This window comes from Solea solea, chromosome 8 (assembly GCF_958295425.1).
Source record: "Solea solea chromosome 8, fSolSol10.1, whole genome shotgun sequence".
NCBI lineage: Eukaryota > Metazoa > Chordata > Actinopteri > Pleuronectiformes > Soleidae > Solea > Solea solea.
The window spans coordinates 21,472,202-21,499,222 of NC_081141.1; the positions used below are offsets into that span (position 1 = coordinate 21,472,202).

Consider the following 27,021-nt stretch of genomic DNA (forward strand, 5'->3'; position numbering starts at 1 on the left):
ATCAATGGAATATAATTAAATTCACAACAATGTGATTTCTTTTCTCACTTGCTGAAACCTGACTCCGAGTATGGCTCTCTGCAGGGCCTAAGGTGACCCCAATTCCCATGGTCCAAAGGACAACTCTGCCGTCTTTCACTGGAGGGTGTCACCGATCCAATAGTCAGTCATGCATAACATTAGTGTGTCGTGAAGCCCACAAGGCAATCAAACGGTGCACTGCCGAAATGTTGACACTGATCTCATTTGATATATTTGAAGTGAGACAAAGCCATTTTTGCTCTGCTGGATATTAAGAACTATAAAAGACAGAATGACACAGCAGCTCAAAGCTAAGCTAACTGGGAAGGAAGCAGACATTTTTCCCTGCATATTTTCCTCCTCGCCGCAGTTTCCGTCACCGAGGCTCAGCAGTCTTTCCTTTGACTCCATAATGTGTGCTATCCAGCTGTTGTCATCCCGCTCGCTCTTGAAGCTGGCCTACACCGTGCCAGCACAGGGAATCCAGTTGGACATAGTGGGAGGTGAGGCTTCGCTTGGTAATCACCTGCTGGCTAAAAGCACAGATGGCACAGACACCGGCAAGATGTTTGTGCAGCAGCATTTGGAGAAGTCTTCCTGACAGGCTGACAGACAAAACACAGGAACCCGAGAAAAGCCACAGCGAGTGCGGGGATTACCGCATGCAGATTGGATGCAGAAACCTGGCAACCTGTGAGTGAGCGAGCTGCCCGAAGTGCACAGAGTTAACGCATCGATCTCTTGTGTTAACAGGCAACGCCTCGGGGTGTCACTCAGTGATTGGTGATGGTGAAAAGTGGGCAGGCCGTAATGATTTAAAATAATAGACGCTTTCCATGACAAAGGCAACCTGATAAAGCTTCCTGTTATCAGCAAGTTTGTCCAGCCAAGGAGAGAATTAAGAAGCGAGGTCATCATGGAGATAACGGCATATGTGGAGCCTGATTATCTCTTCCCTCCCAAGGATTTTTGATACCTGCTCAGTGCTCCTGTGATTTATTTAGTAGAACAAAGACTTGCGCTCTGCTTCAGGTTTCAGGACTACACTTCAAGGAGAACGCAGCGGGTGTACACCTGTTAAGATTTATTTTCGAGCCGCCATGACTTTAAATCTTCCGACACCCTGGAGACAGCCACTTTTGAGGTTCCACCGGGATTAGCGCGAGATATATGCTGATATACAGTATATGTACGCAGCGCTTTGAGTGGATATGCAACCGTCACTGAAATCAGGTGCAAAGCCCGTTAGATTTTCCCCCCCTAAGCTCTTGTTGGACGAATATCATTTAGTTTATCAATGTTGCTCGCAGATATTATTTTATGTTAGTCGAGGCTCCTGGCACTTCAAACATACCAGCGCAAAAATGCCCCCGGAGACATCCGTCTTCGTGAAGACTCCCCAGCAGATGAGCTCCTTCTGCTCCGTGTGTTACTGCTCCATGCCTTGGTTTGTCCTTCACAAGAGACAGGTAATACTGCCAAGACCCAGTAATTAGTGCAGATGGAGACTGTAATACTCTCTTCCCCTCCCTGCAGAAATGCCAAGAGAGGCAATCTATAAATTCCTGCATATTAATGCAATTTAAAACCACTCTAGACACCTTGCTGTAGGCAGGTGATAAAAAGGTGAAAGGCACACAGCTGCTGATATGTCAGTGACATCAGTTCTGTCTCAGCAAGTTACTCATGTGACACCTGCATGCGCACACACACACACACACACACACACACACACACACACACACACACACACATGCCAAAATAACTTGATAATCCATCGCCTTTCCAGAAAACGCTTTCCAAATCCTCAACTGGGCCTCCATCAATAATTAAATGGTAATCTAAAAACCCATTTTAGTTGGGTCATCTTTCTGCACCATTGTCCCTGCTTCTCTGCGTCCTCCATCTATTTTTTCCTCTTTCTGTAAGATCTAGTTAGAGATTCCATTAGCATGAGAAAGCAGGCTGGTAATTGTCTTCACCCTCCTGAGTGATCCCTGGATAGAGGATTAGGCAGAAAGAAAGCCCCGTTTCAACTCGAAGCACAGATGTTTATACCCACAGCTACCCACTCCAGATTAGATTAGACTACAGGGGGGATAAAACTCACTGAATACTCACCGACCACGAGTGACAATATATTTAGAGTGTGGACTAATGCTGAAGGTTAAAATCAATACACTTTAGTTCACCTCTCACCACCGACTGTGACCCCTCGCTTTCCTTTTTCTAAACATTTTTGTTTAAATCTACTAATATGCTTATTTTGTCGAATTAGGGATTGGAGGAAGGCGGCTTAAAGTTTTACTCTTACTCTCTCTCTCGCTCCCTCCTCTTCCTGTCTGATATACACAGAGTATTTAGAGCTGATCTGCGTAAATCATCCCCTGGGCCACCGTGTCCGTCACTAATCTTCATGCCACCACCCCTCATAAGGAGGTGTCACATTTCTGGCACTCCTCCACGGGATAAGCACTCCAAACACCACAGCTTCTCCTCTTGACCTTTCCACGATGGTGATCGATTAAGCTCATTGGATTTATTCCATTAAACAAGCAACCACAACTCCAAAAAAGCAAGGAAACTTCCTCCAAGGCAGAACTTGAAATCCATATAAGCTGCATTTTCTCTCTCTCGCTCTCTCTCTCTTACAGCACATTAACAACCACATTTCCTGCCCAGAAGCTGTTTAGGTAACTGAATCACTTCAGTTACCTATCTGTAATTATTGAGGAGAATTGAAGTGGAGACAACAGAGATCTGCACTCAAACTTCAAACCTGTGATGCAGAAAAACAGTTTTCTCGCCTGCCTGTGTCGGATAAAGCAAGGAACTAAATGACTAAAAAGTTTTCAAGTTACAAAAGTGCAAATGTTGTGTTTGCAAATAAAAAAAAAAACCACGACCACATATTGTAGAGAGTCAGACTTCTTTACTCAGCTTTTCACCTGTTCAGGAAGCTCCATGGGGTAAACCAAGAAGCACTGAGGCCAGTAAGAGGTCTGCTTCTCGCTCTCGCTCGCTGCCTAAGCCATTAAGTTACAACACTGCAGGCTTCCTGTTTTCATGCTTGAACACCTTCTACATGCTTTCAGCAAGGACAAGACTAAACAATCTCAAGTGAAACACCGGGGAGCAGAAACCCAAGAGGACAGGGAGTAATGCAATGCCGGGATGCTTTAAACCACAACAAATCACATGTCACTTTGGATCCCATTTGAGAAAGTTAAGACGGGAAATCTAAAACCGGTTTCAAGTCACACGAAAAAAGGAAGATCTCTCCCTTTCTCCCCGGGGAGCCCGACTGGACTCCTCCTGTTAGTGATCACAGTGGTCATGGAGCTCTGCCACAGCTCTGAGGGACTCCTGCTCTATGGTAATCATATCCTATTTGAATAATGAGGCAATACCACCACTCCCTCTGCCCAGTCCCCCAGCATCCTTGACTGGAGTCTTTGATAGACACTAATTCTAGCTCCATCTATAAAGCTCCTCTCATGCATTTTTAATAGAATCTATTACTTTAGGATTAAATTATAAAAGACTGTCCCTCTTAAATTTTTAATAGTTTGCATAATTGGTATCAGGGCCTGAATGCGAATCATAAAAACCCAGTTTGTACTGGACTGAGCTGCGGAATAAGCAAGGCATAACTGCACATGATAGCGGCACAAAAAGTACATTATCCCAGATAGGCACACGTCTGCATGTGTGTGTGTGTGTGTGTGTAAGAGCGAGAGAGAGAGGCCATTACAGCCTCGTGTCCATTACTGTGGAGAATTAGGGGACATGAACTCAGCTCTGTGAATGAAGGGGACAATAAGGTCAGGGACCATGAGAGCTGCTTTTGACTGCTGTGCTCCTGAAGGAGCCCTGAGGCAGGAGGGAGTCACCTGATGGAAACAGGAGACACCAACCAGGTGTCCACACACACCTGCTGCCACTGATGTCACAACACTCACCCGGGAAAACAGCAAAAAGTACTTAGCAGGTTTACAGCCTCCCTTTGTCCCCACGGCAGCTGATAACTGTGTTCAGTCAGCTTAAATGGAAATGTTTTTCCCTGCCTGTGTTCCTAGTTGCAGGCAGATCAGCCATGAGTTAAATGTCATCCGCACTCTCCCTCACTGTGCGTCTCCCGCTCAGCTCTTTCCAACAACAGGCAGAGCAGCACAGGAGAGCAAATGTGTCTGAGGCATCTCCAGTAAACTAGAACCCCCTTAGAAATCTATGCACGTCACCATCCCCCAAATTAGCACCGCAGGGACACCCCCCCTCCCCTCACCACCAAACCCCCCCCCCGCGCCTGCTGGCGGCGGCTCTTTGGCATTTCTGTACTGGGGGAAAATATTTCACACTGTATGAATTATTAAGTGTGGGGCCAGTGCTAAGCAGTGTGGAGATAGACCAGTTATTCACAGCTCTATTGGGACGGATGCGTCGGGAACCCGGGCGGCTCGCCTATCAGATCGTTTGTCATGAGCGATAGACAATTTACAATGAGAGAATTTTTCAATTTATTCATTCTGCTGTCACTGCAGTTTTCTACCTTCAGTCATTCCACTCAACACCCGCTCCTCCTTTAACTCTGTCTGCACCAGCCCACCTGCTTTTCTGTCTGATACTGTTGCTCACTCACTTGTTTTTTTCTCACACTGAAGAGAAAGGTGGAGGCGAAATAATATGTGCAAAAGACACGAGGAAGGCAACACTGCTTCTTTGCTTAAAACCCATGAAATCGGGTAAGACTGCGTACGGCCAACTTCGCCGATGAGATCTTTTCACAAAGTTTTTCATAAACACGGCATCATTTCACGAAAATGTCTCCATCCACTCGAAAAGTATACATCACTATGCATACAGTCACAGAGTCACAGAGACAGAAGGAAGAAAGCCAGGGCGACTAAGGAAAGATGATAACAAAGTTATCATAGACGACGAAGGTAGCGACAGCCCGATGTAGCTTATTGGTTGTGTACATGAAAATGCAAGGATGGCATTTTCAGATTTTCCTACACTGGGACCTGTTTTTCAAAAAATAACATTTCACTGCTCCCAAAACACCAGTTCAGTGTGGATATAAAGAAAAAAAAAAACCTTTAGCAGATTCTCCTGAACTTGTTTTCGTGTGTACGGCCTCTTAGTTGGGGACATCATTTCACAGCTCATGGGTTTGGGCCCCCGCAGTGAAGCGGGCTCTGTGACTGTGGCCCCGTGATATAGGAAAAGAACAGGAAATGATGGGATGAGGGTGTTTGGGGAAAAGTATGATGAGCTCCAAACAAAAGACCTGAATCAAACAGCAGCTGGCTATTTGATACCGTCAAAAGAAAGTTCATGCTTGGGGAGAGAGACGAGCCCCTTTTTAGAGATTAAACATTAGAAATATTGGATCTGCAACTATTTGGATGTTTGGAATTTTACTCAGGAGAAAGACCAGAAAAAGATTATTCTGTGGAATGAGGAAATGAATTCTGCTTAGTATCACCTAAGAGAAAATTCCTATGTGACGATGCCATGCAGACAGAAGAACGCTTCTGTCATAAGTTAAAAACAGCCATAGATTCAATTTTAGTTCACAAATACTTTCAACTTAAGAGGTCGAACCACAGAACAGACCAGCCTCAAAAACCCAAAGCTCTCTGCCACCATTTTAAGAGACTGGAACACAGATAATGTCAAAAGAGTTTTTTCTTCTTCTCCCCTCGGCCTCTTTTCTTGCCAAATAGAAATGACACCAGCAGCTTTGTTGGTCTAAATGCTCACTGTGATCAGTTTGACCTGTAAATGTGTGTTTCTCTCTCTGCGGTGTCCTTTGAAAGCGCGATGCAGAGTGATTGCACTGAATAGGCCTTGATGTGAAAGGCAGCGATGTTAGATAAATGTCCTCACAGCCAAGGCCTCTGCCCTCTGCCTGATGAAGCATTCTTATACTCCAATCCTCACACCCCCTTTATACGCACGCACACATGCATGCACATACACACAGATACAAACACACACAGATGGAAACACAGACCCACAGTGCCAACAATCCCTCTAAGGGCAGCATTTGTTTGGGGACAAGGTGACCCTGTTGCCTAGGGGCCTGTGAACAGGCACAATGAAAGCCTCTCATCCTGCACAAACCCAGCCGGCTGTGCTGGGCTGATGACGGGTGGAGGGGAGAAGGGTGGGTTGTGTGGGGCAATTGCGACACCCTTGCTACCGCAGTTTGAAAACCCTATTCAGGAAGCGCCCCCCCTCAAGATGGCTCCTTTCACACCCCTCACAGACGGAGCAAAATCCCCGCTTGTAACCCAGAGTCACGCAGTCAACAGATGGAGCCGCCATTGAGTGAAGGATCACGCCGTCAGGGGCGGCTCCCCATCCATCCCCGCTGGAAACAATGGGGCAGCAGGTCAAGAGTGCTGTCTCTCAGAGGAGGGGGTCAGGGAGGGCGGGACATGCTTTGACACAGTCGAGCTATGCGAGCACTTTGAAAGTGCAGGCGCTGAGAGAACTGAGAGGGGCCCGCGGCGAGTCGCAGGCCACACTCAGGTGAAGTGTGCGAATCCACGACAGCAGAATTTTGTCTTTAACCAGCAATGAAGCACAAAAGGGCCTCCCTGTGCTTACGATACACGTGTTTAACACGACCATCCGCTACAGAAACTCACTCAAACTGCACAAAAAGCAAACACAAGGCCGTTGTTGATTAAAATTAATAAATAAATAAATAAAAGCACCACATTGAAATTATACCCAAAGAAAACCTTTACACCTGCAAAACAATTGCAGGGCCCCAAGGACATTTCTTTTATAATAATACTGAAGTGGATACATTGAAAACTATTCCAAAACTCAGTGACAATTCTTTGTGGTTATTAAAGCACATCATTTCAAAGAGAACGTCTCCCATCGACATTTTCATATTGCTCAGACTCTCGATTTTGTGCCACAAAGAACCGTGTTAAAGAAAAAGGCTTATATTGTTCTTGTCCCTTTTTACGAGAAAGTGTCTCCGTTTCTATGAACCAGCAGCCGTGAAGTCCGATGTCAGGTGGCTTCGTGATCCTGAGCTGGTTTTAATGTTCGGAAAAAAGACATGAAGAAGGGAAGGTATGCAATAATCCCTTAACCTTTATCTTTATACGCCGATGAAAAGCCAGATACTGCCACCACATGTTCGCCCGCCCTTCAAAAGTTTGGTTTATGGGGAGATTTTTCACAGAGAAAAGCATCCGTTACAAAACAGAAGGTGTCAAGAGCATTGCAGCAATTCTACGTTAACAACTACTTGACAAGACAGTACAAAGACTCAAAAGAAGTCTTTTTACCACTTAGGATATCTTCCTAAATCACATCCGATTAAAGGCAAAAGCCAAGTCCATGAAATCAGAGATCAGAAAGCCTTTTCATGATAAAAGCCCATTTTTACGGAGTTGTTAGAAACACATTTGTGCAAGGACAGTTATTCTATTCATGTTTCTGTCTTCTCGAAATAATCAAAAAAACACAGAATATGCCTGGAGTGTGGCACAGAGCAAGAGGACACACTGAGGCTACATCCATACGACGACATCTAAAAAACAGCGTTTTCACATCAAACAGCCTGCGTCCAAACAACACTTTCAGCTCCATATCGGACGTAATTCTACATCCACACTAACGCAACTAACTATTGTGTACACAAACGTTAATGAAGCTTTTTGTTCACAGTTGTGTCGCATGAGAACCCATCAGGATGTAAATATGGGTCAATGCGTCATTGCTTCCAACGTTTTTCCATGTCTGCCTGCCCGGACTTAAACATTTTTTAATTTTAAGGGCTCTAACGTCGCGTTTGTGTGGAAAGCAGGAGTAATCTCCACAACCGCTAAAGCACAGCAGATTTCTAATGTTGGTTTTTGCATAGGCTCAGGCTTCCCAGCAACAATGAGACGGATTCAGGTCCAATTGCCACTCCGCTCCCTTTTCAGTGTGGTCTCCCGTAGCCCTCTTACTTTTCTGCAAACAACACTGCTGGGCTGCAGCCCTTATTTAAAAGATTAATAGGATCCTGTCTTGGCAGAGAAGCAGTCCGCGGGGTTTCTGCGGCCCCCATTATAAAAAAGATCCTGCTATCTTGCTGTTAAGAAAAGCCCTCGTTATGCCACCTTTGCTTATTTACACTGAACTAAACGAGCCCACATAAAGCCTTCCCCCATGTGTGATTTCACGTCGCACGCCCGCGCTCCAAACTGAGGGGCATGACGTGTAACACAACAGAGTCGGCGTCCCTTGTACGCAGACATCGATCCAGCTCGTTGACTACCTTACTGCTGGCATGATGGTAGAACAACAATGATTCCCATTCCCTGTTGTGCCCTTTATATAAAAACGGCAAAGTGGAATAAAGGCGCGACGTTCCCAGAAAGACACGAGAGGGTGTGCTCACAGAGCAAAGAGGAGAGACCATTGTCACGGTTACTCACTGCTGCAGCGCCACTGAGATAGCGATGGCTTTCAAGTCCAGCTGTCAATCAAAGCAGCGAAACATCAATGGGGTAAATGTGAGGATAAAACGATAAGTTTTGAGTGGGCGACTTTCCTGTCATCAGGACACAGGCTGCTTGAGTGTAACTTAGTGTTGGCGGAGAGATTTCCCCGCAGCCATATGGAATTTTGGATTTGCCTCGATTTGCTGGCTGAACCCCTCAATCATGACAGCATGTGTAATCACCAAATGTCTTCCTCTCAAACCCTGTTACAATTGGCAGCACAGTGCTGTCACAGGAGATGGGGGGAACAAAAAACGGAGAGCTGACTAAAAGACAAGCTTTAAGTGACACTTAATTTGAAATACCCAGACATTCTCTCGGCTCCAGTAAACAGGATCCATCAAACTTTGCCCAGAGCCTGTATGACTCTGCAGCTGTCTGTGGGGAGCAGAACAGTATGCCTGAGAAGCCCCTTTAGTTATTAGGAGGACTGATGAAGAAATCAACTCCTTTAATAGTTCCTAAAAGCATCGCAGAAGAGCCACAGGAATGATTATAACACGTTTAAAGTGTAAATTTAAACACTCAAAAGCCCTCGCACTCAAAGATAAAAAAAAAAAAGGCATGACAGAAGCTAATGACAGCCCCAGAGCAGAGACAGCAAAAGTAAAAAAAACAAAAAAACAACAACAGTGAGGTGGTGGAAAAGTACAAAAAAAAAACACCTTATGAACAGCTGCTTTCTCTCCTCTTCCTTTTGCTCATCCCAGGAGAGAGTCCCATGCGATCTCTCTGATCCTAGTTTGTGGCTGACGGAGGGGACCGCAGCTCTGCTCATCTCCCCCACTGCATGGCTCTGCCTCACTGTACTCCACTGCCAGGAGGAAAAGATGGTGGGGAGGGATGGAGGGGGGGGAGGCTACATCAAGGAGAGACTCTCCCAGTGGGTTCTCGTCAGTTCCAGGCCATTGCACCTTGCTCGCTGGGATTTTGTTTACACACAGGCACACGCACACATCCATACAGAGGCAGATGGCTATTAATGGATACGATGATGTGTGTTTTTTTGAATCCGGTCTCTCTCTCTCTTTGCGTTTTTTTATTTTTTGTGATAATAACAATCACTTACAGTAACACATCGCTCTAAGTTGGCGACAAAGCGGAACAGCCCCGGTGCCTCGCTGAGCTTATTTATGTGGCGCGGGTGCAGATAACGTTCAATCAGAGCCCAGCGATACGGTTGATGTGGTCAGTGATAACGTGCAGCCAAAAGGCCCGACACACTTCCGTCTCTGCTCCGCTCGTCTTCGGGGACGAGCCGAGGATGGCAGGCTGCCCCGGTGCGTTCAGTCTCTGCAGATGTTGCCTTGGAGAGCGGCTGACTGGCTGGCTGCGGTGACAGCTGGACAGCTGTTCCTATAGATGCAGCCACAGAAGCATGCCATGAAGATGAGGGTGGGGGTGTGTGTGTGTGTGGGGGGGGGGGGTTTAATGCTGTATGTTTAGTTTATCTGTATGAAGTTCCCAGGACGTGCAAAGCTGTCACTTTTAGCAGTGGTGCATGAGCCCGGATAAGGAAAGACGGCATCAAAGAGGATATGGAGAGAGAGCACGGATGGGTAAATAAAATAAAGTGCATTATTTAAAGACACTTCAGTACCAAAACAGATTTTTTTATTATTATTTTTTTTGTAATTTGTCACTCCAAATCTCCAGAGTTTAATGTAATACCAGCTGGATTACTACTGGCAGGAATCAAGGCCTTTTATTTGATCAGTGAGCTCTGTGAGTGGCCATGACTTTTTCTAAATCAGCAAAACAAATAAAAGTTTAATGTGAACTTCACAGGGAATTTCAAGTTAATATTTTACCTCTTGGTAAAATAAGAGAGGAGGGGGCTGTGTTTCTTTTTCTTTTTTTTTTTTTAAAGCAGAGAGAATAATTGGCTGAACATTAAAACCACTGTGGACTCGGTGCCAACATCAGCGATGCGCTGGTGATGGAAGGCAGTTAAAAGTGGGGCCGTGTTCTGATATCATTCTTTTATTCTGCCACTTAAAAACACAGTTGCCTAAAATTATAGTCACCGGGAGGAGAAACCGCGTGATTAAACGCAAACCCATATATTACCACCCTAACTCTGAGATTTGAGGAAAAACAAACAGTTGAAAAAAGGAATTTATATGTTGGTAAACACTCAGTAGTATTAAATGTTTTCACCTGCTGAATAAACACGCAGCAAATCATGAGTTAAACAGCTTGGATTGACGCCAGTCACTTCTGCCAAAACGTTCATTTTTCCTAAGCGAGACGGGTGATTCATTATGCCACAAAAGGTCAGCAATTTGTTCAACTCAATAAAAATGTTAATAAAACTAAGAGCTCACAAAATCAAGCACTCAAAGGCTCCGGTCACAGAAAATAAAAATGTTCAGTGGATGCCAAGTGTCTGAGTACAATGTTACCACTGCACTGCTGCACTCTTCAATCCTTGACCACCGGCGGAGGTCAAAGGTTGTACAGCAGCAGCCATCGAGCAGGAAGTATAGCTGTGGCCTCATCGTAATCCCGGTCAGACTCAAAGCACATGCTCACAAACACACACACACACACACACACACACACATGCATCGTGCTGTAACCTTCCAACAACCAGGAGTTTACACCCCCACACCAAAATCTCATACCCTCTACCCACTCTGCTTAATAAATGAAAAGACCCATTAGGCAGATTTCAAAAGCTGGCAGTGGGCTTATAATTACATACAAAATCTTTTAGAGGAAAAAAAAAAAAAGTGATTACTCTGGATGCAAGTCTGGAAATAGGTGGGGGTGGGTTATTGCTAAGCAACCAGTCATTATCCTCCAGACTGGAGCACAGTGACCGGCCATCCGTCTAACTCCGGTGGCTCGCCTGGCTCCTGTGCAGAGCGCGCCCCCCCCGCCCCACCACCACCTCCCCTCCCCTCGCTCCTTCCCTTCGCCACTCTCCCTCTCGCTCGCTCCCTCGCTTGCTCTTCTCTCTCCCTCTCTTTCTGCCGTCTCCCCGTCCAAATACAAACAGAGATAAAGAACGCTGCAATCGCTCTTGACACACAAATAGGTTAACACAATAAAGCCGGCTTTGCCTGGCTCACTCGAGGGAGGAAAGCAATTCCAGCAGCAGGCAGGAGGTAATAAAACAGGGCTGGGAGTGTGTGTGTGTGTGTGTGTGTGTGTGTGTGTGTGTGTGTGTGTGCCCGTACATGTCCTCATGTCAGTATGCCTATGTTTTTGTATGTGAGTGAAGGCAGGCACATAGAAGCTCTTTGGCCTCGGGCCCTAATATCCCACAGATTTCCAACCTTTTCTCAACACAAATAATAAGGGGGTAGAAAATGACGGAAATTCCGGGCAACTCTTCCTCCAAGATCAAGGGAAATGGTGGCTTTATATTAACAACACAGTGTGACCTGACACTCACACACTAACACGTAAACATCTCCCTATGTGCCGGCTCTCTTGTAAACGCTCTCTGGCGCCGTTAAAAACAATCAACAAGTACATTTAATGAGTTTCGTCTGCGCGAGTCTCGGGCTCACTCTCCCTGATGCAGCTGCCAGTCGGCGGCAATAAATAATAATAAAAAATCCTCAGAGTTTTATTAAATTGTGTTGCATTCACGCTGAACTCAGGAAAATGGCCAAGTGGCCTCTGCAATTACAATCGAGAGCAGACAACGTTATTCTCTCCAGTCGGTGGAAATGTCATTACCTTACAACAACAGCAGCAGCAGCCGCCTTAGAATTAGGTAATGGTCCCTTTTTGTTAAAGTCGCAAACCGTCTGTGGGAGGCGTGACGAGAGACACGCCGCTGCAAATGGATGGAACACTTATGGCGTGTCTCTCGTCAGTCGCAGAGCAGACGCTGGTCAGCGTAACGTGCACTCAGTGAGATGGAGGAGCTGAATGGAGGAAAACAGGAGTCAATAGCTAATTCCTGGATTGACTGTGGTGTAATCAAATGCACTGAACCTTGATACAGCCGCGCAGCTATAGCGAATCTCTCCTCAGGCTGTTATAGACCGGTGACGTGGGTCACACATGGCCCCATCTCTCACATGTCAATAAAGAGAGTTAGCACATACTCCCGCGATAAGGCTGAACTTTGAAGAAACCCCAATTAAAGCTTCTGGGAAAGTTCCACGTGCTCAGGTCATGCGGGACAGCCATTTGTAAGTGTCAATCAACTCCCCCCTGCTATTACCCGCTGTTCCTTCAACCAGGTAATCAAAAGGCACAGATGTAAAGTGGTGGCCATTGTCAACAGGGAATAAATTACCAAAGCATGAAGAGAAAACATCTTATCTGTCTGATGTATTTCCTGCTTCTGCGGAAAGCTACAAAGCCCGAGGGAGAACAGTCAACCAAAATGCAGGGGAGATGGAGATTAGGATGATGTGCAGTTCCTTGTTCCATTAAAGTTTGATCTTCCTCAATAACCGAGGAAAATCAGATATCTCCCATTCAAGATTAAAGTGCACCAGCATAGAGGGGGAGATTAATCAGAGGCCCGCGTGAGATAAAAACAGCCTCGCTTCTGGCATGGAAAACAGTGGCAATAAAGAGTTCAGCTGATAATGTGAAACATGGCGACGCACAATAGCAAATCAAACGGCACGTATGGGCGTCCAAAACAAATCAAAGCACAGACTAGACTTTACAGTGGCTGGAGAAGTACAGCAGAGGCTGATCTGATAGTAACCAGGGCCTTGGTTTTATTACTGGCTGAGGTTGAAGAGGACACGCTAAGGATTTTCCCATGTTGCTCACTGTCGCCAGGCTCTCGTTCCCTCTCCTCCTCCTCTTCTTGAGATCAATGGCGCTGGGGTGATTTCACAGCAGCCTGCACTGTCACCCAGAACAAATCAATGTGACCATGAGGAAGGCAAGAGCGGCATTGTTTTTAAGGGGAGCAAATTTGCTGTTGGAGAGCTTGTCAGATTTGCTTTATTCTGTTTCTTCCACCAAGAACACTCTGGAAGGAGCATGCCTCGGCTTCTCCCTTCTTCTTTTTTTTTTGACTTGGGTTATGGAGCAAACCGTAAACTACACAGCAGTCAAGCTCTCCATATACCAAAGTACTCATTCACCACATATAAACGGCACAGTTTCTACTGAGCAGCTTCAAATGGACCAAGCGCGTCAACCTTTCCAAATTAAAGGCTATACATTAACCTCAAGGCCTGGCGAGACGTGACTTCCATGCAACCTGACAGAGGGTGAAAGGGGAGGCGAGGGAGGATCGTGGCTGTCAATCATGCACTAAGTCACTGCAGATAACCCTGATGAAGAGCTGCCAACGTCTGGCATCACTGTGGTCAGGTAAGAGGAAATCATTTGTGGATTAAGTCCTGCAGCCCAGTACCAGTCATCAGAAACACTGCTGTATCCTCGCAATAACACAGCAGCCGTCACCTTTTTTTGAGTGAAGCCGCTTCACATCAAACAAAATGTGCTTAAGAGCATGTTTATAGAATAATATATACTACACTGGCTGCAGATTTTAAATTTCCATACAATTACTGTCAGAATAAATCCATTTTTCCTTTGTGGTATGACAGAACGCAAGTAGAATCTCATTTATACATAAGATGTATACACCTAATGAAAATTGCAGAAGGTCAACAGCTTCTTTTTCTTTTATTTCTTCCTCACCCAGTATATCGCTAACAAACTAGTCACACCTGATGACCAGTGTTGTGTCTGCACAGATTGGTGAATAAGTATTTGATGCTGAAGTGAAGACATCGCCAGCAGAGCGGGGAGAACAGGAGAGCCGCTCCTCTGACATTACAGAGTAGAGTTTATAAGACTGAGGGTCCATGAATGTGTGCTGAAACAGATGCATTAAGCATGTGCCGCGACCTGCAAGCACACTCAGAAAACACTTCCCCGCTGACCCTGCATGTACACTGAACGTTGACTCTCATTAACATCATCACAACATCTGTCACTTCCACACACCGACTGGCTGAAGGGTGCGTTTGTTTCCCCCACAGTAACGCACGCGTGTGTGCATAGTGTAGTGTAGTGTAGTGCTTGTTGTCTTATGTTGCCTTTTTCATGCTCCGTCTTCTAGATCCGAGACGATGACGCGTGAGACAAGCCTTGCAGCGCGGGGACAGCAGAGTTTATATTAAAATCATGCTGTAATGCAACGTACAAGAAAGGCGGTGTCATTTTTGTTTGCCTGCACGTTGACAATTGTTAACACGAGGACAGTGAAGAGACTTTTCCACTCGCGTGAAACACTTTGATCAGGCTCCTAATGAGCTGCGGGGTCGACGCGGCTTTGAGAGGAAACACTCGTGTTCCTTGAAGTGTCCAGTGGAATTTCCACATACAAAGCTTTGTGCGCTCACATCAGCAAATCTAGAGAGAGGAAACTGTCTTTTATTCTCTTTGTCAGTCTTTTACATGTGTACTCAATAGTTCTATAAATGGAGACTGTGAAGAGGGAATCTGAATGTTTTTGATTAACACATTCAAATAACACAGTCTGCACAAGAATGGACACGCACAGCTGAGACACTTTAGGGGACGGCAGATCTTAAGCGACACATTGGTTGCACACAACTACACACACACACGTGTATCTGCTATTTTAGTCATCTTAAGTGCCAAAATGAGTTTTGCTGCCTCTGGGAAGGTGTTGAGACAATCAAGCCATGCAGGGATTAAAAAAGATTAATACACAGAGCAGGAAATTAAACTTCAGTGACTTTAACAATATTCATGAGTGGGGCGCCCCTTATTCACTGGGAGCAGGCACTTTAATAAGCAAAGATTACAGTAAGGAGCCCAAAAGCTATCAATCAATCAAAGTGATATGCAATTTGAGTTGCAAATTGATAAAATGCCACTATTCTCTAAGGGTATTACTTTCATTAACACAATGCTAAAATGTGTTCCTCTCTCTCTCTGTAACTCTTGGCAGCCTCAGTCTGGATTTTACTTTCATCATTTCAGTTTTCTTGCTTTTATCAGGGAGCTAAATTTGCTGGCATGACCGACACATATGCAAAACTGCGACACAAGATCTCAACCGAGACAAAAAATATGATGCATTTCTAACAAATATTTAAGGTTAACTGAGGCATTGGCACAAGCCTGGGACACGGCTGCCAGCAGGTGCACAGGGGAAAAGAGATTTTAGCTACTTAACGAAACGCTCACCAAATAAAAATGTATGTCGACCTAAATCTACGATATCTGAAGAATATGTTTCCTACTTTCTCTTAAACGTGTCTCCCACGCCAAACTCCATAGAGAAAACCAGCGATTTTACATCACAGCACACAGGAGTTGATCCACTGCCGCCTCCATCATAAATGTGTCATTCTGATTTACCTGAGTGACACTTTCCAAACATGGCAGCAGTGGACCAGCAGCTCCTGTGTCCCCACATGTTTAAACCACTGATTTTAGGAGTGGGCAGTTTACAAACGTCAGGTTCCAGCTGGAGAGGGCCGTCGAACGATGCCATAAAACAGGGTATTCTTAAGATATTGTAGACTTAAGTAGGTTAGGCAGCAGGTTATATAAGGTGAGCCTTTAAATAAGTGGCTAAAATCTGTTTTTCCTTTGCGTCCCTGCCATGTTTTCAGTGAGAGTTTGCATCTGTGTGCCGGACTGGGTCCGTCTGAGATGACAGCACACTAACCAAAGTCAGTACTATGTAAAAAAAACCTGCAGCAAAAACCTCATACAATCACAATTAACTGTCCTTTTAGGACCATACTGTGGACTTTTGTTTTTGTTACAGCAACAGGAAGAGAAATGAGTTAAGTTTTAAGCAGCCTGCAGCGGGACACGTCAAGTTCCAGTCTTACAAGAAAAAATAAAGATCTAACAGCACGCCAGGAAAGAAAAAAAAAAGACAAAACAAGCGCTACAAACTCTGAAAAGGTAATTCAGTGACCTAGATATTAAAGCGTTACTGCCATTCCATTCTCCCCTGCCTTGTCCAACCATCATGTTGAGTTAAGGCAAGCATTATGCTGGGGAGACTATTTGTTTAGGTGAGGAGCAGCCGCAGAGCTAATATGAGCACAATTTGCTCAGCAGGTCATAGGCGCAGAGTGGAGGAAGTAAATGAGGCAGTTCTGCCCCCTCGGGTGCAGCCCCTGCCTCATACATCACTGGATGTTTTATTCAATACAGCCAGGAAGGCTCTATGGCAGGTGCCCTGACTGTGGGGGCGCCTGCCCTGCTGCAGGGGCCCGAATTACATTCAGTGAGCAGCAGGAGAAAGAGGAGAAAGAGGACTGGAGCTGGTGAGGAAGATCAATTTTGAGGATACTTAATGATAAAACTTCTTCTACTTTTCCACCCCTGCACAGTCAGCATAAAATCCAGGCTCATTTGGGTACAGTGTCAGCAAGGAGGCAGAGAGCACTGCAAAGCAGGAGGGTTCAAAGTTCACCAAGTGAACAGACGTGGATGTGCACAGACAGACTGCAGGTGGTGCTCAAGCACCTGCCCTTTTGCTCTCTGAGCAGGTAAATAGCAAAAAGATATTTAACCATATTTAAAAAAGGCTGTGTGAATGATTTAAATGAGAAGAAACTGAGAATGAGACACTGAGAGTGAGAGTCTAGAAATGTTCTGCTGCAGAAAGTTTCATTCCTGTAAGTTGGCTACCTGTGTTGCACCCTCTCAACATTTTCCTTTTCTAATGTTATATTGCTTTGTGTCGGCCATAGCAGCAGTTCTTAATTAACAATGTAACAATAAACCAAAACTGCATTTGAAATAAATACATAAATAAAGATCCTGCCACTGTATCATTCAGGGGGGGGGGGGTTGCCCTTTTCCCCCCCATGTCTGTGCGCGCCTTTGGAGTTCAATGAAACGGAGTGAACTTTCAGCAGCCTCCCATATAAAGACATGAACTTCCGTTACAATAAAACATATTACGACATTTCTCGCGTTGCATTCTCCGTCTTCACAGGGCGATGACAAATTACCTTCAGACCTCACTGCAGCACAGAGCATCATCCAGAGGGGAAACTTTTACAGCGTTACGCACACACACACACACACACACATATGCCTGTGAATTTTATGAGTCCTTTGATAAAAGCCACTCACGACATGCAGGCACGCTATAAAAAGAGATAGTATATCATTAACATCCGGGGTGGAAATCACTAATTGCCGCAGACGCTGTAGTCGGTGACGCAAGGGGCCTACAGATGAGACATTCGCACCTTTTGCTCCGCGCCGCGACTCCTCCAGTGGCACATGCACTTCTGCCGCTGCCTGCGCTGCGCTGTCTGCGCTGCCTGCGGTGCCAGGGCTCTCGACAATACACTTAATTGCTACCCACACTTGAAAAGACCAGCATCGCACATCAAAGCAGTTCCCAAAGCCACTCGGGAGTGGCTCTCTAACAAGTCGATTTTTACAACACTTCCTTTATTGTGGGTCACGCATGGAAACAAAGGCTTTAAATCTGAGACATCGTTATGTGAGCAGCAGCAGCAGCAGCAGCAGCATTCTGGGAGAGAAAAAAAACAGGGCATTCATTCATGATTTTCTGCTCTTCTCCTACTTTTCACCCCCGGAAGGTTTCATTGAGCCGCACAGGACACACGGATTCACCCACAACACACACGTCGGAGAAGAAATGTGAAATATATTTACCATAAATTGCTCCGTGGTGTAGACTAGAACTCCATGCAGATTGTAGTGTTCACTGATCAATCTGCCTGATACTTCTGAGGTCCAAATTAAAACGGATTCATTCTGTTCCCCCCAAATCCAGCAGCGGCCGCTTTGTCGATGTCAAACGCTGATTAAGTTTATCCTCTTCGGAAGGTATGCAAATGTGCCGGTAACCCCGCGAATTAGATTCCACACTCTCGCTTCTGGCATGCAAAGTTAATAAGCTTCGTCTTTTCTTCTCCCTGGATTCGCCTGCCAATTTTTGTCGGGTGCAAAAGCGCAGGTCGACAATTACAGGAGCGTCCTCGGAAGGATTGCGCACCAAGTACGCGTCGGGGTTTCTGACGTTTAGCCTCCGGAACAGAAATAAGAAGCGATCTTGTTCCTGTGATCGCTCTTATTTTGACCTGCGTGCGGATATATTCCCTATCAGCGGAGCTGATAATCGGAACAGTGGACGACTGGACGGCTACGCAGTGTCCCCAAATCCCCGGGCGTTACGCACGGGTTTAAAGTGGTCCGCCTGGGAACGGGAATGGGAATTGTACCATGCAATTGTTAGAAGAATGTTATTATGTAGGCAATATCGTGTAAAAGTACCCTGAAAGAAATCAAAGCAGGGCCAAAGCCGCTGCCTGAAATATCCTTAACTGATGCGACGCGATTAGAAAAAAAAAATCCCAGCGACCAGGCTCTGCTCCGTCCGTCACTTTCTCCGCGGTGTCGGCAGCCTCTCGTCTCCAGATTCCGACTCAGATTCCCCGCTGAGGCTGTGGAGTCGCGTCCAGAGCAAAGCAGCGCGATGCTCTCTTTGGTGTTTTAACCAAAATGGGACACGGTTAAGTGCGAAGAACGAGCCAGCTGCTTCAGGCAGCTCCGGGATGCGGTCCAGCCCTTGTGCCGAGCTGCCGAGACTGACAATAACCCGGAACGCTGCAGACTGTCAGGCTGCACAGACCGCCCACCGACCAATCACCGCACTGAGGGAATAGAAACATTCCCACGGGTTGACCAATCATCGGTAATTGAGGGCTGTTTCCATAGAGATGCGTCCAAGCGTCTGAAACCACGTTGTTTATTCGCGGAAAAGGAGAAAACGGACATAAATTGCTGTGGCAGAATAAAGATTGAGATCTTTAATCATTCTTTTATCCCTTTATGGCTTTTATTTTTTCTTCCCAGCAGCTTAGTTGAAGGTTTTGGACACCTCAAACCTTTGAGCAACAAACTGAATCACCTCTAGCTGCAAGTGCGACTCTGCAGGGAGAAATAAAGTATAATTATGCAACCTGCATAAAATTAAATGTGATTAGCATGCACAATGAATCCGCTGTTTATGAATTGGTGACTTGAAAATGCTATTTAACTTAATTAGTTTGAAACTCCTGCAGGACAAATATCCCATGCAGATAATAAGCCTCGCAATAATCTTTTTATGATATGAAAAGTCGGACTGCGGTGTGATCATGAAGGGGCAACCTCAGGGACAAAGTTTATTGTGTTTGATGAGCGCGGATGTATTTAGTGATCTATCAAGATGCATATGAGGCACTTTTGTCTTCTAAATTAATGTTCCTGAACTCCACGCCCGTCTGTTACATTCACTTCACCAAGATTGTATCTTAAGCGTAAGTGCCACATATCTGTGGCTGCTTCACTTTGCACAATTCCGTCGGTGACACCTTGAGCCACAGGAAACCTTGCAAAACACCTTTCTCTTTCTTTCTTTCTTTCTTTCTTTTCTTTTTTTTGCAAAATGTCACGACAACAGTGAGGAAGTCGGAGGCTCACTTTGACATAGGACCTTGGTATTCTTCTTCATCGTCTTTGCCAACTGTGTCCAGTGCACACAGACCCCAGGATACACAAAGGCAGTACAAGCAATCACACATCATGGACTCTCATAATAAGCTGACGCTGGGAAGTGGGTGATGCAGCACTCAGCTTATGCCAGTGCTGATAAGAGCCTGAAAGTATTACCTCAGTCTGGCAGCCCGCTCCAAGAAATCCATCCTGAGCCAGGTCATCAATTCTGCCCTATCTGATTGCTCACCAATCCCTGGCAGCTCCATGTCGCTGTCCTGGCCTCTGCCTTTGAAATACTCTCTATGACTTGCACTTTCTTTCTAGTCCTTTTACAGAAATACAGAGGCAAACAGTCTGTATGTGTGTGGGATCTTCAAATGATCTTCCACCTACATGGCAAATAATAAAACAGTGTGCAGTTGCTCTCCGAGAGAGATTTCCAGAACAGTCGAGCGCTCGGGCTTAGTCAATCCCTTAAATGTATTAGCTGCAATCACGCCGTCCCCTCTCCCCGCTGCAGTGGGCCTACAGAGCATATATTAAAGCTTGTGGAGTTCAATCATATCACCTACGCGACGTGGCTGCGCAAGACAATCCAACATATGGGCGATTAATTGAAAAATACTCAACCAGAGCTGTGCTGTGCTGTGCTGTGCTGTGCTCCTGCGAGGCAGGCAGACAAATAAGCCATTTGATTAGCTGATAACCAGATGACTCAACAAACATTCAAGGCATGTTTACTGTGGTTTGATTAGAGTACGCCCAATCCGCAGAAGATTGGACACAAACACGTTGCGAAAACACTCAGCTGTTCCAATCCCCAAGGCAGCATGAGGGCACATAAAAACAATGAATTATTTATGGGGGAGACTAGTGAAATATCACAGTGGATAATTTTCTGTGGGATATATTAAATATAGTTTTCAAAACAATGCGTCTGCGTTTTCCCCAGAAATCAATCTACAGCCTGGAGATTTGATATAAAGTCATAACAGATAACTCCCTGCGAGTAAACCTATATGAGCATTTAACTAAAACACCAAAGCAAGGATATTTTTTGCAGATATGAGCTCCTTTTCAAAATGAAAGTCCTGGACATCCAGGTGAGCCTTTGTCACGTCTCTCATGATATTAGAACTACGGCTTTGATAAAAGCCACTGCAGCTTCTCTTTGAAATGGGCGTCCAATAAATACCACCCGTACAGAGCCGACATCATGACTGTCCTCCAAATGGGAAGCCTGATGCTGCTACAATTTGTTCCTGAAAGTGGATTCTGTTTAATTGAGCAAAGTTTAAGTCTCCACAAACAGCAAAGTAACAGTAAAAAAAAAAAATCAATTGCAGCAGAGGCATGGAAAAAAGAGATAGCATTGATTTATCTGCCATTGATTCCTGAGAATCGCCGCATTGTGCCCTCCGGGCGAAATGCACGCTGTCTGCCAACTGATGGGGATGAATCTGAAAAGGTGTCAAGTGGTTAGAGGACACAGTGGTGGAGGATGAGATCGGGGGCAGCCAGAGGTGGTCGGAGAGGAAGAGCAGACGGGAGTGGGAGTGAGGGCATGAAGTGTCAGACAGGAGACGAAAGGTTGGATAAGAGGGGGATGATGTTGCGCGGATGACGGGTTGAGTCTCCAAAGAGTTGCTTTAAACGTGTTTGACAGATGAAAGAGAAGATCTACATTAAAAGCAGAGAGCTTGGTGAAAGAGGACGAAGCCTGAAGCTGAAATGCTCTATACAAGTTCACATGATACTAATGAAAAACTACAATTATTGTGTTTGTCTGACTAACCGGACTTTGAAGATACATATAAACATGTTAGTCTTCTTTCTCCTCCACATGAGGGTCACAGGTGGCGCTGGTGCCAATCTCAGCTGACATAGGGCGAAAGGCAGGGTCTGCCACGGGGCTTTTATTGTCTATTTACTTCTGAGTCTTTAGTTTATGCTTTTCTTCTTTCTAATGTTCTTTCTTTGTTCAGATCCGTTGATGTGGAAGGGTTTCTGTGCCTTTGTCAATGTTTGGACAGTTTCAAATACAGTTTATTAAAAAATGATAATAGCTGAAAGGGTGCATATATTATATTACATAACTGTATGACTATATTTAATAACTTCATTCCCCGCTAGGGCCACGCGGTTGGTGTTGTGGTTAGCACTCTTGCCTTTGCAGCAAGAAGACCCGGGTTCTTGACCTGGTCTGGACAAGGGTCTTTTTGAATGTGTGCGTTGGTTTCTCTGGTTTCCTCCCACAGTCCAAAAAAATGCAATATGGGGATGAGGTAAAGTGGACACTCTATGTCAGGGGTGTCAAACTCAAATGACCTGGGGGCCAATAAGCATTTAGTCTGGTCAAGTGGGGGCGGGTCTAGAGAAAACAACTCTTCAGTATAGGGTGGGCAATATTTGATATTCATGATGATATTAGGCAGAATTTCAAAGTAAAAGTGCTTGTTGTGATATACAATGATATATACTTCACAATAAAAACATATAAATAGAACATTTAATTTGCAAATAATAACTGTAGGATAACTGTATTGGCACCAGCGCCCCGACCGTGACCGAGTGATTCCCCACTAGTGTACTGGGAAAAGGACAGTAGTCCAGTTAACCAGCATAGTTGAGCTACAGCTGTAGATTGACTTAACTGTGTATGGAAACATACTCACTGGTTAAACGCAAGACTTCCCCGTCTTGTTGACAATAGCAACACCGTAAGTCAACAAGACTTTGCTGACCCTTATTTTCACTGTTGTAAGCACAACAGTGTCAGCCATCGCCAGTTTATTCAGCGTGAAGTCAAAGACTGCTGGCTGCAATAACACCATTTGAGTAAGCATATATCAAATCCCACTGTTGCAAGTGCTTGACAAGACAAGCATCTTTTGCAATATTTTAAGTCTCAGCAATTGGCAAATGGACGTCTCCCCAGAGACGTTACACACTGACAGCCAAATGTCGAGGGGAAGTCAGGACAGAGATCAGAGGCCAGTGCAGCCACACAGACCCAGACGAAGAAGTGTTAGTCCTGAACTCTGGAATCTTTACACCATCCCTCTGTCTCTTCTGTGGCTGTTAAAAAGCATGTGTCTACAAAGAAACTGGAGGAGAAGTATATGTACTGTGGTCCCAGCTGTGAAGAATCCTTGAAAAAAGTGTTTGTGGTTAGTGTTAAGCATTTTTTTTTTTTTTTGCTTCTTTAATTTAACTTTGTCACGTTCTCTGTATGACCGTTAAATGTGATTGTCACTTGTTTGTGTTGAAAAAGAACAAGCACTTCCTGAACTGTTTGTGTTGAGTGACACTCTGTGCTTTGTAACCTTGATTTTCTTCTTTTCTTTTTTCTTTTATTCAAGGTTTGCAGTTTGAAAGAAGCCGACTTGACTCAACACAAAGATTGTCACCTGTTTATGTCTTAGCAGGCTGTTTTTCCCCAACACTGCGTTTTGGTGCAAACCTCGAAAGCATCTGGTTTCCTGTGTGTGACCCTGTCAGAGGCGTCTTCATGAACCGTATACATACGAGCACAGGTTGCGCACAGGAAGCCGTTTGCAGACAGATGGAGTTGAGGTTATGTGGTGTCGTGAGGATAAATGTGACGACTGCAGCTACAGTCACGGACGGAATCGTTGCTTAAATAATCTGCAAAATCAAATGGCAGGATCAGTGGAAGCGTGTGAAAAGGAGAAATTGGATTATAAACAAGAACCATCAATGTTTCCTCATTTTTAATACTGGAATGTGCTCAGAGTGGAAATGTCTCCGCCAACACCCGATGTTGCAATGTTGTACAAATCTGTCCCCTTAATCTGGTCCACCCCAAAAGTTTCATCATGGGTCATGATGACAGTAGTTTTTGAAATAGTAGTACAAATAAAAAAAAACACAATAGCTCGTCTGGGTAAGAACATTTTCACAACGTAGTTATTATCTGTAGAAATCTGACCAGTGGCCTGGCATGAAAAGTTCCACATGATACGTGGAGTGAGATTTGCAGACATTTGTATTCTCACTTAAAGCCCCTCTGGGCTGACAAACGTCAGGAAAAGGTCCAGACATCAAGGGAAAAGCGCAGACCTCGTTCAGATTTACGAGCAGATTGCAGTAAGTAGTGAAGTCTGAACGCTCCCGAGTCATCCTGAATGTGTCCTCAGAGGCGGTCATTGTTTACACTAGTCAGCAAACACACTGTGCGTCGATGTATTTTGAGTCCACATCCTAATATTAACACCGATAGGATTTCTTTTTTTCTAATGGTTGAATTCTTATTTTAATGTTACAGCGGCACGAGTAAAGCTTTCATTCTCTCTCTGCCATTCATGTAGACACATTAACACGTTGACATCAGACTCATATGTACGTTAAAAACATTTTTGTTTTTTGCAAACAAACATGATGTCACGGTGTATTTGAATACTGGGCAGGGAAGCCAGATCTAATCTCACGTAGTCAAAGGAGACATATCCAGGTTGAATTATAATACCACGCGTGGACAGCCGAACATAGTCAGTACGTTTGCATGCACAGTTTAATCACGCAAAGGCCATAGTCTGACTAAGACAGACAATCAGACAACTTGCACAGTCCGAGTATACATGCGGAGGAGAAAATTGATTACATTACATACATTAATACATCGTCTCCTTCTACTTCCGAAATTTTGGTGCATGTGCAGAACGCCAAGTCCAACTCCAGTCTGACTAAGCGTATGCGCGCAGTAATCAGACTATGAATCGCATTATCCATGTACGTTAGTCCGACTAAGACTAGCTCGATTTTAGTCGGACTAACATGTTTGCGTGACACTGAAAAAAAAACAAATGATTGTCTCAGTCCGACTAAAATTGGACTTTTAACACTTTTTGAGTGTTATCCACATGTGACCAGATCAGCGGGTGTGAGCAGAGCCATAAACCGTTTGGTTGTTTGTTTAAGTGTCTTCATTAAAGTAGAAGTGTGACAGCGAGTGTGGGGAGGTTAGCCACAGTTAAACCAGTTAAGCCTCATGGCAGCTCTTCCTCCTCATAAACACACACAGGAGTAGACAGACATGCAGACTATTCAAAGTAACTGCAACACTTTGAAGTGGAGATGATTACATATAATTGACATCACCTTCATTTTAAAACCGCTTTCATGATATTTCTCGGCACCTTTGTGCTTTGGGCATCTTCTAGCAGCACATAATATTGCTAAAATACACACGCTCAAACACACCAATACTCTTTTAATTATAACATAATACTAGGGCTGCATTCTATTAATGGATTATTAATCAATTACGTCAACTATTTTGATAATTGATTCATCTTAAAGGTGAATAGTCCCTGGTTTCTTTGCTCCACTTAACAAAGAAATCATTCAAATTGAATCATTATTTACAAAACAAGGCATTTGAGAACTTCACAATTTGCAGCTTTTGTAAACGCTGATCGAGACTTTCAAAGTACAAGTACTCGATCAATCAAGAACATAATCGTAATCCAAATGTGCTACAAATAAATCACAATATGCTGAAAGATAATATAATATATTATGATATGACACAACATGTGCAGATTATTAACAGCTCGGCTGCTGCCTTGACCACACATACAGTTCCCATTTATGTTGTTGTTGTCTTTTTCCAAGCAGCAGCTGGTTGAGACAGATCTGCCAAGAACACAGCTATTCTTCCCGTTGTCTGAGAGTTTCACATGTTGCATCTCCCCCTCTCCATACATAACAGACTCGGCGTGGCACTGGTGTCTGTGACAGGTGAGGGGCCACTTTCTGAGGTGAGGTCCACTTTTAGAGAAGCACCAGGGACGACAACGCCACAACACGGGAAATCAGGTGGAGAGAATATTATGTGTAAAATAACCCGCGACGTGAGAGGAAAGTGCATTTCCGTTCAGATTTCTGTTCTTATTGCTCGCTGCTCGGTGATGAAGGATTACGGTGACCTCTGCTTCAGTTACCTTAATCTCCCGTAAATGCGACTGTAATTTCAATAGACGTTGATGAAAGTCCTTCACCGTGTCTTGTTACCTATTCTAAGCATATTTCAAGTATGTTCTGTTCACAAAAGTGAGTACACTAAGCACAGCAAAGTGTGCTGCTCGTATGCAAATTGAATACTATGATCTCGTAGCACTGAAGGACATTTTGTAGCACAGTGTGATGCAGACTGGAGGAGATGCTGCTTCTAGCTGAAGAAAACATGTTGTGGACACTTATGAAAGAGGTGCAGTGTTTAAAAAAAGAACAAAAACAAACTTCTTCCTAACCTGAGGCTCACTGAGTGATGTTGGCGCAGCAAGAATTCTGTTTTTCTCAGTGAAGAAGTAGAAAAGTGGAGTTGACACATAAACACGTGTGGACCATCAAACTTAAAGCTGCAGTGTGCAACTCCTGGTGAATTTTTGTTATTGTTGCTGATGTTGTTATTCTGCCTCTGTTTAGTCTTTGTAAACAGAAATGGATTCTTCATCTGAAACTGGGCTCTGCCAAGCAATACTATCAGACCTGACTGAGGGAGCTCTTGTGTTTATACACCAGCAGTGCAGGGGCGGAACGTGAGCAAGAAGCATTTGTCCCATCAAACTGCCTTTTCAGCAGAATTCACTTCTTATGCTGTGTTCACACCGGACGCAAGTCAGTGCTCCCATCGTATCCATGTGAACAATATGATCCTGTGGCGCGATATACGCATTACATTTTTTGTGGGTGCTCCTCTGTGTCTGCGACACAAGAGCTAAACACCTCTATACTGAGAAATACAGGGAGATTCATGCTGAGCTGATAGCATTGATGGGCGGTATGACCAAAAAATCTATAGCGCAGTATCTCTCAGACGTGTTTTCTGCTTAGGTGGTGGAGTAAACTGATCATTCGTGCAATCACGACCACAGTTACTTCTTCAGCTAAGTCTGAAGCACATGTACGGGGCTTGTGGTATACGAAATATTCAAATTATACTTTTTGGTATGAACTGGTATACCGTCCAGAACTAGCTGAACTAAAGTAAAATGAA

General features: G+C 44.7%; 1 protein-coding gene across 1 annotated transcript in view; it reads right to left on the reverse strand.

Moving 5' to 3' along the window:
* fam222aa (family with sequence similarity 222 member Aa) overlaps window positions 1-19,231 on the reverse strand; it is a 65,307-nt gene extending 46,076 nt beyond the window's left edge. Inside the window, exon 1 of the mRNA XM_058635597.1 lies at window positions 18,174-19,231. The gene's annotated coding sequence lies outside the window, so the exon portion shown is untranslated. The remainder of the gene's footprint in view (window positions 1-18,173) is intronic.
* Window positions 19,232-27,021: the final 7,790 nt, after the last annotated feature.